Consider the following 14,249-nt stretch of genomic DNA (forward strand, 5'->3'; position numbering starts at 1 on the left):
CGAGGACCGTCGAGGTAAGAGCAAAAATCAAGCAGGCACCTGAATAAAAGTGCCAGGGGGTAGGAGCACAGGTCAGGTGGATATGGGTAGGAGGGCAGAAAGAAGTTGAGAAGTGATAGGGGAGAGAATGGCTTTCTGATGGAGAGGGAAGGGCGTGGAGAGCTGGAGGCTTGTGAAGGGGCCTAATGGAAACTGGAGAAGCCATCTGAATGCATCTGGCTGGAGAGTGCTCAGATTAGGTGTGTTCCTCCAATTTGCATGTAGCCTCAATTTGGCACTGCAGAGAACATGGACAGACGATATTGTGGGGGGAAAAGCAAGTGGGGAGAAGAGATACAGCACTCCCGTGGGGGTCAAACTGCTCAGTCAACTGACGTCAGCTCTGCACAGTCTTTCAACAGCCTGTTAAAGGAGCCGACGATAATTTTATTTAAAATCCCACGACCGCAGGATCTGCTCCCAAGATAGCGGCACCTCCGATCGGCAGTAGCCACGAGGGGTTGCAGACTCCAGGAGAGTGGAGGACTGGTGCAGGACACTAGAAAAATCACATTCGCCATCTGAGAAACAGAGGTGGCGACCCACAGCACGGTGGCGACCCACAGCACGGTGGCGACCCACAGCACGGTGGCGACCCACAGCACGGTGGCGACCCACAGCACGGTGGCGACCCACAGCACGGTGGCGACCCACAGCACGGTGGCGACCCACAGCACGGTGGCGACCCACAGCACGGTGGCGACCCACAGCACGGTGGCGACCCACAGCACGGTGGCGACCCACAGCACGGTGGCGACCCACAGCACGGTGGCGACCCACAGCACGGTGGCGACCCACAGCACGGTGGCGACCCACAGCACGGTGGCGACCCACAGCACGGTGGCGACCCACAGCACGGTGGCGACCCACAGCACGGTGGCGACCCACAGCACGGTGGCGACCCACAGCACGGTGGCGACCCACAGCACGGTGGCGACCCACAGCACGGTGGCGACCCACAGCACGGTGGCGACCCACAGCACGGTGGCGACCCACAGCACGGTGGCGACCCACAGCACGGTGGCGACCCACAGCACGGTGGCGACCCACAGCACGGTGGCGACCCACAGCACGGTGGCGACCCACAGCACGGTGGCGACCCACAGCACGGTGGCGACCCACAGCACGGTGGCGACCCACAGCACGGTGGCGACCCACAGCACGGTGGCGACCCACAGCACGGTGGCGACCCACAGCACGGTGGCGACCCACAGCACGGTGGCGACCCACAGCACGGTGGCGACCCACAGCACGGTGGCGACCCACAGCACGGTGGCGACCCACAGCACGGTGGCGACCCACAGCACGGTGGCGACCCACAGCACGGTGGCGACCCACAGCACGGTGGCGACCCACAGCACGGTGGCGACCCACAGCACGGTGGCGACCCACAGCACGGTGGCGACCCACAGCACGGTGGCGACCCACAGCACGGTGGCGACCCACAGCACGGTGGCGACCCACAGCACGGTGGCGACCCACAGCACGGTGGCGACCCACAGCACGGTGGCGACCCACAGCACGGTGGCGACCCACAGCACGGTGGCGACCCACAGCACGGTGGCGACCCACAGCACGGTGGCGACCCACAGCACGGTGGCGACCCACAGCACGGTGGCGACCCACAGCACGGTGGCGACCCACAGCACGGTGGCGACCCACAGCACGGTGGCGACCCACAGCACGGTGGCGACCCACAGCACGGTGGCGACCCACAGCACGGTGGCGACCCACAGCACGGTGGCGACCCACAGCACGGTGGCGACCCACAGCACGGTGGCGACCCACAGCACGGTGGCGACCCACAGCACGGTGGCGACCCACAGCACGGTGGCGACCCACAGCACGGTGGCGACCCACAGCACGGTGGCGACCCACAGCACGGTGGCGACCCACAGCACGGTGGCGACCCACAGCACGGTGGCGACCCACAGCACGGTGGCGACCCACAGCACGGTGGCGACCCACAGCACGGTGGCGACCCACAGCACGGTGGCGACCCACAGCACGGTGGCGACCCACAGCACGGTGGCGACCCACAGCACGGTGGCGACCCACAGCACGGTGGCGACCCACAGCACGGTGGCGACCCACAGCACGGTGGCGACCCACAGCACGGTGGCGACCCACAGCACGGTGGCGACCCACAGCACGGTGGCGACCCACAGCACGGTGGCGACCCACAGCACGGTGGCGACCCACAGCACGGTGGCGACCCACAGCACGGTGGCGACCCACAGCACGGTGGCGACCCACAGCACGGTGGCGACCCACAGCACGGTGGCGACCCACAGCACGGTGGCGACCCACAGCACGGTGGCGACCCACAGCACGGTGGCGACCCACAGCACGGTGGCGACCCACAGCACGGTGGCGACCCACAGCACGGTGGCGACCCACAGCACGGTGGCGACCCACAGCACGGTGGCGACCCACAGCACGGTGGCGACCCACAGCACGGTGGCGACCCACAGCACGGTGGCGACCCACAGCACGGTGGCGACCCACAGCACGGTGGCGACCCACAGCACGGTGGCGACCCACAGCACGGTGGCGACCCACAGCACGGTGGCGACCCACAGCACGGTGGCGACCCACAGCACGGTGGCGACCCACAGCACGGTGGCGACCCACAGCACGGTGGCGACCCACAGCACGGTGGCGACCCACAGCACGGTGGCGACCCACAGCACGGTGGCGACCCACAGCACGGTGGCGACCCACAGCACGGTGGCGACCCACAGCACGGTGGCGACCCACAGCACGGTGGCGACCCACAGCACGGTGGCGACCCACAGCACGGTGGCGACCCACAGCACGGTGGCGACCCACAGCACGGTGGCGACCCACAGCACGGTGGCGACCCACAGCACGGTGGCGACCCACAGCACGGTGGCGACCCACAGCACGGTGGCGACCCACAGCACGGTGGCGACCCACAGCACGGTGGCGACCCACAGCACGGTGGCGACCCACAGCACGGTGGCGACCCACAGCACGGTGGCGACCCACAGCACGGTGGCGACCCACAGCACGGTGGCGACCCACAGCACGGTGGCGACCCACAGCACGGTGGCGACCCACAGCACGGTGGCGACCCACAGCACGGTGGCGACCCACAGCACGGTGGCGACCCACAGCACGGTGGCGACCCACAGCACGGTGGCGACCCACAGCACGGTGGCGACCCACAGCACGGTGGCGACCCACAGCACGGTGGCGACCCACAGCACGGTGGCGACCCACAGCACGGTGGCGACCCACAGCACGGTGGCGACCCACAGCACGGTGGCGACCCACAGCACGGTGGCGACCCACAGCACGGTGGCGACCCACAGCACGGTGGCGACCCACAGCACGGTGGCGACCCACAGCACGGTGGCGACCCACAGCACGGTGGCGACCCACAGCACGGTGGCGACCCACAGCACGGTGGCGACCCACAGCACGGTGGCGACCCACAGCACGGTGGCGACCCACAGCACGGTGGCGACCCACAGCACGGTGGCGACCCACAGCACGGTGGCGACCCACAGCACGGTGGCGACCCACAGCACGGTGGCGACCCACAGCACGGTGGCGACCCACAGCACGGTGGCGACCCACAGCACGGTGGCGACCCACAGCACGGTGGCGACCCACAGCACGGTGGCGACCCACAGCACGGTGGCGACCCACAGCACGGTGGCGACCCACAGCACGGTGGCGACCCACAGCACGGTGGCGACCCACAGCACGGTGGCGACCCACAGCACGGTGGCGACCCACAGCACGGTGGCGACCCACAGCACGGTGGCGACCCACAGCACGGTGGCGACCCACAGCACGGTGGCGACCCACAGCACGGTGGCGACCCACAGCACGGTGGCGACCCACAGCACGGTGGCGACCCACAGCACGGTGGCGACCCACAGCACGGTGGCGACCCACAGCACGGTGGCGACCCACAGCACGGTGGCGACCCACAGCACGGTGGCGACCCACAGCACGGTGGCGACCCACAGCACGGTGGCGACCCACAGCACGGTGGCGACCCACAGCACGGTGGCGACCCACAGCACGGTGGCGACCCACAGCACGGTGGCGACCCACAGCACGGTGGCGACCCACAGCACGGTGGCGACCCACAGCACGGTGGCGACCCACAGCACGGTGGCGACCCACAGCACGGTGGCGACCCACAGCACGGTGGCGACCCACAGCACGGTGGCGACCCACAGCACGGTGGCGACCCACAGCACGGTGGCGACCCACAGCACGGTGGCGACCCACAGCACGGTGGCGACCCACAGCACGGTGGCGACCCACAGCACGGTGGCGACCCACAGCACGGTGGCGACCCACAGCACGGTGGCGACCCACAGCACGGTGGCGACCCACAGCACGGTGGCGACCCACAGCACGGTGGCGACCCACAGCACGGTGGCGACCCACAGCACGGTGGCGACCCACAGCACGGTGGCGACCCACAGCACGGTGGCGACCCACAGCACGGTGGCGACCCACAGCACGGTGGCGACCCACAGCACGGTGGCGACCCACAGCACGGTGGCGACCCACAGCACGGTGGCGACCCACAGCACGGTGGCGACCCACAGCACGGTGGCGACCCACAGCACGGTGGCGACCCACAGCACGGTGGCGACCCACAGCACGGTGGCGACCCACAGCACGGTGGCGACCCACAGCACGGTGGCGACCCACAGCACGGTGGCGACCCACAGCACGGTGGCGACCCACAGCACGGTGGCGACCCACAGCACGGTGGCGACCCACAGCACGGTGGCGACCCACAGCACGGTGGCGACCCACAGCACGGTGGCGACCCACAGCACGGTGGCGACCCACAGCACGGTGGCGACCCACAGCACGGTGGCGACCCACAGCACGGTGGCGACCCACAGCACGGTGGCGACCCACAGCACGGTGGCGACCCACAGCACGGTGGCGACCCACAGCACGGTGGCGACCCACAGCACGGTGGCGACCCACAGCACGGTGGCGACCCACAGCACGGTGGCGACCCACAGCACGGTGGCGACCCACAGCACGGTGGCGACCCACAGCACGGTGGCGACCCACAGCACGGTGGCGACCCACAGCACGGTGGCGACCCACAGCACGGTGGCGACCCACAGCACGGTGGCGACCCACAGCACGGTGGCGACCCACAGCACGGTGGCGACCCACAGCACGGTGGCGACCCACAGCACGGTGGCGACCCACAGCACGGTGGCGACCCACAGCACGGTGGCGACCCACAGCACGGTGGCGACCCACAGCACGGTGGCGACCCACAGCACGGTGGCGACCCACAGCACGGTGGCGACCCACAGCACGGTGGCGACCCACAGCACGGTGGCGACCCACAGCACGGTGGCGACCCACAGCACGGTGGCGACCCACAGCACGGTGGCGACCCACAGCACGGTGGCGACCCACAGCACGGTGGCGACCCACAGCACGGTGGCGACCCACAGCACGGTGGCGACCCACAGCACGGTGGCGACCCACAGCACGGTGGCGACCCACAGCACGGTGGCGACCCACAGCACGGTGGCGACCCACAGCACGGTGGCGACCCACAGCACGGTGGCGACCCACAGCACGGTGGCGACCCACAGCACGGTGGCGACCCACAGCACGGTGGCGACCCACAGCACGGTGGCGACCCACAGCACGGTGGCGACCCACAGCACGGTGGCGACCCACAGCACGGTGGCGACCCACAGCACGGTGGCGACCCACAGCACGGTGGCGACCCACAGCACGGTGGCGACCCACAGCACGGTGGCGACCCACAGCACGGTGGCGACCCACAGCACGGTGGCGACCCACAGCACGGTGGCGACCCACAGCACGGTGGCGACCCACAGCACGGTGGCGACCCACAGCACGGTGGCGACCCACAGCACGGTGGCGACCCACAGCACGGTGGCGACCCACAGCACGGTGGCGACCCACAGCACGGTGGCGACCCACAGCACGGTGGCGACCCACAGCACGGTGGCGACCCACAGCACGGTGGCGACCCACAGCACGGTGGCGACCCACAGCACGGTGGCGACCCACAGCACGGTGGCGACCCACAGCACGGTGGCGACCCACAGCACGGTGGCGACCCACAGCACGGTGGCGACCCACAGCACGGTGGCGACCCACAGCACGGTGGCGACCCACAGCACGGTGGCGACCCACAGCACGGTGGCGACCCACAGCACGGTGGCGACCCACAGCACGGTGGCGACCCACAGCACGGTGGCGACCCACAGCACGGTGGCGACCCACAGCACGGTGGCGACCCACAGCACGGTGGCGACCCACAGCACGGTGGCGACCCACAGCACGGTGGCGACCCACAGCACGGTGGCGACCCACAGCACGGTGGCGACCCACAGCACGGTGGCGACCCACAGCACGGTGGCGACCCACAGCACGGTGGCGACCCACAGCACGGTGGCGACCCACAGCACGGTGGCGACCCACAGCACGGTGGCGACCCACAGCACGGTGGCGACCCACAGCACGGTGGCGACCCACAGCACGGTGGCGACCCACAGCACGGTGGCGACCCACAGCACGGTGGCGACCCACAGAAGCGGCGGACTGCTGGCGACTCGAGGTGCAGAAACCACGGAGGCTGGCTGGAGTCTGGCTCGGAACTGACTGAAGGGGGTTCCAGGCATTGGAACTGGATGTGAGGGGGTGCTGAAGGGTTCCTGATTGTGTTGGAGGATCTGATCTTGAGCTTGGGTTGTCAATGGTTTGGACCAGACTGTGGCTGCAGAAGCACTGGAGGTGAATCTATAGAATTTAGTGACCCGGGGGGGGGGGGCGGGGGGGGGGATTTTCTTTTGCTTCTCATTCTGTGACTGTAAGAGGCGCTTGAGGCAATATCAACCGATCGTGAATCTGTCTGCCTTACAGAAGGCAAAAGCAATTTTGTGTAATCTGACACTGTTTTGTTACAATGACAATAAATTGAATCTTAAATGGAAAGCAGAATTGAAGAAGCTAGCCACTGGGAGGACCCCTTTATTGCAATGGACAGAGCCAAGGTGCTTTAATGAAATAATCTCCCAGTCTTTATCCAGCATCTCTGATGTAGCGAGCAGATACAGTAGATGACCCCTGTAGATCCAGAAGAGAAATACTGCTTCACTTGGAAAGACTGTTTGGGCCCCCGAATGGTGGTGAGGGAGGAGGTGTTGCCACCTCCTGCGGTGGCAGGGTCATTGGGAAGGGAGGATGAGGGAGTCACGGAGGCAGCAGACCCTGTGGAAGATGGGGGAAGAGAAGGAGAATGGTTGAGTCTAGTGGATGGTGCAAACTACAGATGACATGCTGAATGCAGATGCTGGTGTGATGGGAAGCAAGCACAAGGGGAAATCCTGTCCTTATTGCATGAGGGGGTGGAGGGGGGCCAAGGGAATGTGGTGGCAATGGAGGATATGCAGGCGAGGCCTCAAGTTGATTGCAGTAGAGGACGTTTGTTTGAAAGAGGACATCTCCAATTATCTGGAATGGAGGACCTCATCATGGGAGCAGATGCGACGGAGATGGGGGAATTGAAGTAGTAGAAACCTTACAGGAGACAGAATATGAAGTGTCGTAATTGAGGCAACTGTGGGAGTTGGTGGGTTTTAGAAAAAGTTGGTCATATATCTATATAACGTGCTTTCACTTACCTGTGCGAACACAACCAACGGTATGGGGGGGGGTCATTTTCATCCCAGTAATTACCCTCCAAGGTAGGGCCGATGCATTTTGCATCTCTCCTGTGCAAAAGGCTTACCCACAAAAGGAGATGGGCTCTAACCCGCCATCTTTTCACTGGGATGTCAGGCCCTATGGAAAGGTCACATTGAACTGGCTTTTCTTGGCTCAGAGTGAATGCTCTGATCTGACCCGTTTTAAACGCAGGTTGTCGACACTCCAATTTACTGACATCCCAGTGTGAAAGCACCTTTTGGTTCCAATCAAGGCTGCATGACCTGCAGAGATTCTTCAGCACAACTTTTCGGAATTAAACTACAATCAGTGTCTGCATACTTTCTTGCTTCACTCTACACTCCCGATCCTCTTTCAGGTCTGCTTGAGCTCCAGGCTGCTGGATCTCTCTGGATCCACTGCCCATCCATGCGCCAGTTCTTTCCCCCCCACCCCCACTTCACCCTACCACGTCCACTTCAGCAGCACACTGCTGTGTTCCTTCCAGGTCCGCTTAAGCGTCACACTGTCGGGTCCGCGCATCAGAACCAATCCGGATCAGCGTGCCGCCTCTCCCTGGCCCGCCACCTTTCAGCCCGAAGCAGTTGGCTCTGACCTCTGGCTTTTAATTTTCCCAGGACACGTCTCCTCGCCTTGAACTTCAGCGCTTTCATGAACTACTCCCGCACCCCCAGCTCTCGCGGGATCCAATCACTGCCCAGTTATCGCCGGTTGGTCTCCCTCCACCCTTCCGGGTCACACTGCTGGGTCCGCACCCAGTTTGCCGACCGACACTCTCAGTCATCTCGCTGCTTCCCCCACCCACCACCCCCGGCCCGACGTTCGCCCCCCCCCCCCACCCCGGCCCGACGTTCGCCCCCCCCCCCACCCCGGCCCGACGTTCGCCCCCCCCCCCCACCCCGGCCCGACGTTCGCCCCCCCCCCCACCCCGGCCCCACCCCCCGGCCCCACCCCCCGGCCCCACCCCCCGGCCCCACCCCCCGGCCCCACCCCCCGGCCCCACCCCCCGGCCCCACCCCCCGGCCCCACCCCCCGGCCCCACCCCCCGGCCCCACCCCCCGGCCCCACCCCCCGGCCCCACCCCCCGGCCCCACCCCCCGGCCCCACCCCCCGGCCCCACCCCCCGGCCCCACCCCCCGGCCCCACCCCCCGGCCCCACCCCCCGGCCCCACCCCCCGGCCCCACCCCCCGGCCCCACCCCCCGGCCCCACCCCCCGGCCCCACCCCCCGGCCCCACCCCCCGGCCCCACCCCCCGGCCCCACCCCCCGGCCCCACCCCCCGGCCCCACCCCCCGGCCCCACCCCCCGGCCCCACCCCCCGGCCCCACCCCCCGGCCCACCCCCCGGCCCCACCCCCGGCCCACCCCCCGGCCCCACCCCCCGGCCCCACCCCCCGGCCCCACCCCCCCGGCCCCACCCCCCGGCCCCACCCCCCCGGCCCCACCCCCGGCCCCACCCCCCGGCCCCACCCCCCCGGCCCCCACCCCCGGCCCCACCCCCGGCCCCACCCCCGGCCCCACCCCCCGCCCCACCCCCCGCCACCCCCCGCCCCCACCCCCCGCCCCCCGGCCCCACACCCCCGCCACCCCCGGCCCCACCCCCGCCACCCCGGCCCCACCCCCGGCCCCACCCCCCGCCACCCCCGGCCCCACCCACCGCCACCCCCGGCCCGACGTTCGGCCCTTCCCTCCACCCTGACCCGCCTCCCCCCCATTCAGCCCTTCTCGCTTCGCTCTGCTCTCAGTCATTTGACACCTCACCCCTGCCAGGGCGGGAACCTTCGCATTACCCACAACTCGCGGCCCATTCCCGAGTAGCCCGCTCTCCCCCGCCGGCAATGACCATTGGTCCGTACCCCCTAGTTACTCGCTCTCGACCGTCCCTACCTGTCGTCGCCCTTTCACGTCCGCTTCAGCTTCTCGCTGCCGGTGTCTGTGCACCGCCACCGGGGTTCAGTCCTTCTTCACCGTCGCCAGAGCGTTTCCCTTCCAATGGCCTAGTGATTCTCCTCGTTCATTGGACCTTCGCGCTGGCCAGGCCTGGTTCACTCTTCCACGTCCTCTTCGGCCCCTCCCCAACCAGACCCAGTGTTTCTTCCAGGTCCGCTTGTGCAGTGGTGACGTCATTTACAGGAAGCCACCTGCGCCATGGACATCTCACCCCGACCCGGCGTCTCGGTTCGCTCGGCCCCTTCCGCCAACTCCACCCTCATCCAAGGGCCGTCCCCGTCCAGCTGGTTCACCGGCCTTGCCCCGTTCGTTCTTCGAGGTCCCCGATCATTTCCCTTGAGTTGTATCTCGCATTAAACATTTAATAGTCTCGCGTATCCGGCTGAAATCAACAGGGTTCGAATTTAGTGAAGGCTTTAAAGAGGCTTCTGGTCCCTCTCGTCGGCCCAGAAATTGCCCACAGCTGTCCAGCAGAACAGCTGAAATGTATTTATTTCAATTGAGTCCATTTAAGCCTTCTCAGTCAGGCATATATCTCCTAAATTGGCTTTATTCCCAATAAATGATCGATCTGTTCCTCTCTTGCCCCCCTCCCTTACCTTCCTGTCCATACTTCAGTCACTGTGCATCGTATCATTCTCTATCCCCTGACCACCACTGCGGCACCTTGTCACTTTCTCTCTCCCAACCTAACCCCACCCGACCTCTATTGTTTGAGGGGCTTCATTAACATCTTGACCGTGTCTGCCGAGTTGGAACTCAACTCTCCACTTCGCGATTCCTGCGGAACGGCCCTCGTGGATTCGAAGCCAAATGAAAACGGACCCAGCGTTTGTGATGTTAGTGACTTCGATAGGAATGGGAAAGCCGAGGATACGAAGCTAACAAGATAAGTTCATATTCTTACAGTAGAGGTTTACTCTTTTCACCATGTGGGTCAAATGGGGTTTGTTTTTACTTTGTACAACAGAAAGCCATTGGTCAATGTTTGCAGTGGTTCCCAACCTTTCTCTTTCCACTCACATCCCACCTTAAATAATCCTTGACTAACCACAGAGCGCCCATGGCATCCTTCAGGAAGGGACGTGAGTGGGGGAAAAAAAAGCTATTGTATTTTCTTGATCTTCACATGTTCTCTTCAACAATATTCATCCTACTGGAATGTTAATGTACAGCAATTTTAACAAACTGAGACTGTTTCTCAGTACTGTCCACGCTCCAGAATGGTTTTGAAAGAAAGATTGATATGGCATCTTGCATTTGATAAAAGCAAAAATCGAGAGTCTACAACAGGCACAAGGAAGGGTGGGGGCAAGTCGCTTAGCAGAACTTTTAATATTTGGGGAATTAATCTTGCAGTGGAACAATATAATGATAGTTTTTAAAATGAATGAGCTGTTTTTAAATGAAGTAGATGTGGTATTGGTGCTGCAGAATTGCTCAGCAAAAGGAGGGGTAAGGCACTCCTTCTGTCTGATAGCCGACACCTTGCATAAGGTGTAGTCCCTGTTTAGTCTCCCAATCAGGGTCATGTGAAGCCATGGTTTGCAGATGGTGGATGGTTTTTGAAAGCAGATTCTACAAATTGGAATTTATTAAAAATGTTGGATAGATGAATCTGCTGATCAATGGCCAGGGTGACCCATCCAGTATTGGATGCTGCAATTGAAGAAGGCAACGGGAAACCACTTCAGTACTTTTTCCCTTTTGTATCATGAACTGAACATTGACTATGGTCTCAGCTCAAAGATGGAGCCATCACCGAAGGAGAACAGGAGAGGCAACAACTACAATTCGGAGGGTCAAAGATCATGATGGATGGAGAGACATGATCGCCCAGGCCCAACGGCGAGGCACCTGAATGAGATGCTCTTAAAGGGTTTTGGGGAGGATTTTTTAAGTTTGGGCAACCTTTTTTGTTGACGTGAAATGAGATGTTTTTTAAATTTAAACATGCAGCATGGTAACGGGCCATTTCAGCCCATGAACCTGTACTGCCCAATTTAATCCCAATTAACCTACATCCCCGATACATTTTAAAGGGTGGAAGGAAACTGGAGCCCCTGGGGAAAATGCATGCAGTCACAGGGAGAACTTACAAACATCTTGCAGTCATCAAGGGATTCAAACTCCGGTACCGACCGCTGGTGTAAAGCGTTACGCCAGCTGTGCCACCCTGCAAGATTCTGCTCATTGAAAGTAATGCATCGAGATGTGTCCAATTTCCTCCTAGGCCATTCAGATCATCCACACTGGTCTCTTGTGGCAGTGCAAACCAGCCCACCCCCTTCCAAGAGTGCCGATGACCTTCCAACAGGTTGTCTTGTTGGAGGCCCCTTCTGTTGACTCTACCATCAGAGACCATTTGAAACACATTTATGGAATGAAAATATTTTAAAAATTAAAATGTTAAAGTTGTTGAGAAACATTTCAGTCAATTATTTGTCAGCATTAATATTAATTGAAGAAAAACACTTGCTTTACTTCACTTGTCTTTTTAATGAACCAAATTCTATGGGTGGAGAAGCACAGAATGTGACTGGCGTGAACTGAGGGACCAGTTACCGAGGGCAACTGGCCCCTCAGCTCACAGTGATCAGGAACTTCGCTTGGATTCAATCCTGCTGTTGTGCTGCACTGTCGATACAGGCATTGCAGCTAACAACAGAACTGCTGGCTTATCATCCACACAATCCAGACCGTAATCTGCTGATGAATTAAACTATGCCAAATAACCCCAACTGTTCTCAGTTTATACACATGTAACACTCTAGTCTACATTTGCTTTACCAGATTTAAGTGGGTGTTGATGCAGCAGAGCAGGTCAAAGAGACAACTGTATATTTTTGTCCTATCATGCATTTCAGTTTTGAGCAATGTTGATTCTTATCCCAATGATTCTCAACCTTTTTCCTCTTCTTCCCAACCCCCCTCCCCCCACTCACATACCATCTGCAGTAACCCTTTACTAACTACAGAGCACCTCTGCCATTAGTGCTCTGTGACTAGTAAGGGATTACTTCAGGTTGTATGTGCGTGGGGAGAAAAGGGTTGACAACCACTGACTTACTCTATCAAAAAATCGATGAGTTAACATGCTTTCCTCACCTGAAAAGGCTTCTCCTCACTGTCTCCAGCACAATATGTTTCAGTGGCTTATTCAGATCCGTTCTCTTTAACTTTAGATGACAATAAACAAGTTAATTACCTTGCCTCGCCAATAGCAATAACTTTCATTCACAGAGTGCAGTGGTTTTCAAACTTTTTTCCACACACATACCACCAAAAGCAATCTCTATGCCATAGGTGCTCTGTGATTAGTAAGGAGTTACTTAAGGTGGTTTGTGAGTGGAAAGAAAAAGTTTGAAAACTCTTGATATAGCAGCTTTAATGTAACAAAGATATCGAATGCACTTCTGAGGAATATCGACATGTGTATAAAAACAAATCCTGCCAAGTGTTGACACTTCCAAAGCGCAGCACTCCCAGGAATTGAGCTGGAGTATCCGCTAATTACTGGGGCACCAGAGAATTTGGATGAAACTCCCGGTCACCCAAGGAGGCCACACGATTGCTGCCCATCATTGGGACTCTGCACCCGGCAAGTTTTACCTCATTGTGAGCAATTAAGTGCTGAAACTCTTCAAAATGTGATAAATATATTCACAATACTTCAAAGAAGGGTTAAATTCACAGGCAAGGGTTTGGCAGAATGTTGGAAAATGTGAGGCCATCCACTTTGGAAGAAAACTGAGTACATTTCGCTAGTGGTGGTGGTGTAGCGAGACCTGGGAGTACTTGTGTATGAATTGCTAAACGTTAGCATGTGCAGCAGGTAACCAAGAAGGCAAATGAAGTTGGCCTTCATTGCTGGAGGGATTAAATTTCAGGGCACGGGCATTGAGCTGCAAATGGTGCAGTTGCATCTGGGTTATTGTGTGCAGTACTGGTCCCCTCACTTCAGAAACAAGACTTGAGAAGCTTCATTACAAAGGGGGCTTAAACTGTATAAACCCTCATTGCCCACGTCGATTGAGTGTATGTTAACATTCGACTGGCCTAATCTTGCTCCTATTTTGTATGACTGGTGTTAGTCACCCCTCTAACTCAATAATCTGTTGATCCAAGTAAAAGTCAAACATGAGCAACCACCGAGTCTCCTTAGACTATGTCATATACTTTGCAGTTCAATCAAAGATTTAGGTTCGACCTAAAAGGGGAGGCAGGCCTCTTCAGCCCGGTTAAGCAACCTGCATAGGAGAAGGTCACTCTGATATAAAACCTATGACCCAAGGACCTCGCTGCCACGTCCCAGCTTGCTTGGCCATGGCACACGAACCATGGGTGAAAAAGGTGGGGCCAGTACTGCGCACACTGCACGCCACCTAAAACCTCCTTTGCACAGGCCCGAGGACAGGTCCACGTCCTCCCCCCTCAAAAGTTGCACACCAACTCAAGCTAGCATGTTGGAACGTCAGAACTATGCTAGACAAGGCTGACAGCCACCGACCTGAACATCGGTCTGCCCTC

At 61.1% G+C, this 14,249-nt stretch overlaps 1 long non-coding RNA gene across 1 annotated transcript in view; it reads right to left on the bottom strand.

Moving 5' to 3' along the window:
• The window catches only part of LOC138749371 (uncharacterized), a 351,858-nt gene extending 342,004 nt beyond the window's left edge, over positions 1 to 9,854 (bottom strand). Inside the window, exon 1 of the long non-coding RNA XR_011348585.1 lies at positions 9,657 to 9,854. This is a non-coding gene — a long non-coding RNA (uncharacterized lncRNA). The remainder of the gene's footprint in view (positions 1 to 9,656) is intronic.
• Positions 9,855 to 14,249: the final 4,395 nt, after the last annotated feature.

This window comes from Narcine bancroftii, chromosome 14 (genome assembly GCF_036971445.1).
Source record: "Narcine bancroftii isolate sNarBan1 chromosome 14, sNarBan1.hap1, whole genome shotgun sequence".
Classification (NCBI taxonomy): Eukaryota; Metazoa; Chordata; class Chondrichthyes; order Torpediniformes; family Narcinidae; genus Narcine; species Narcine bancroftii.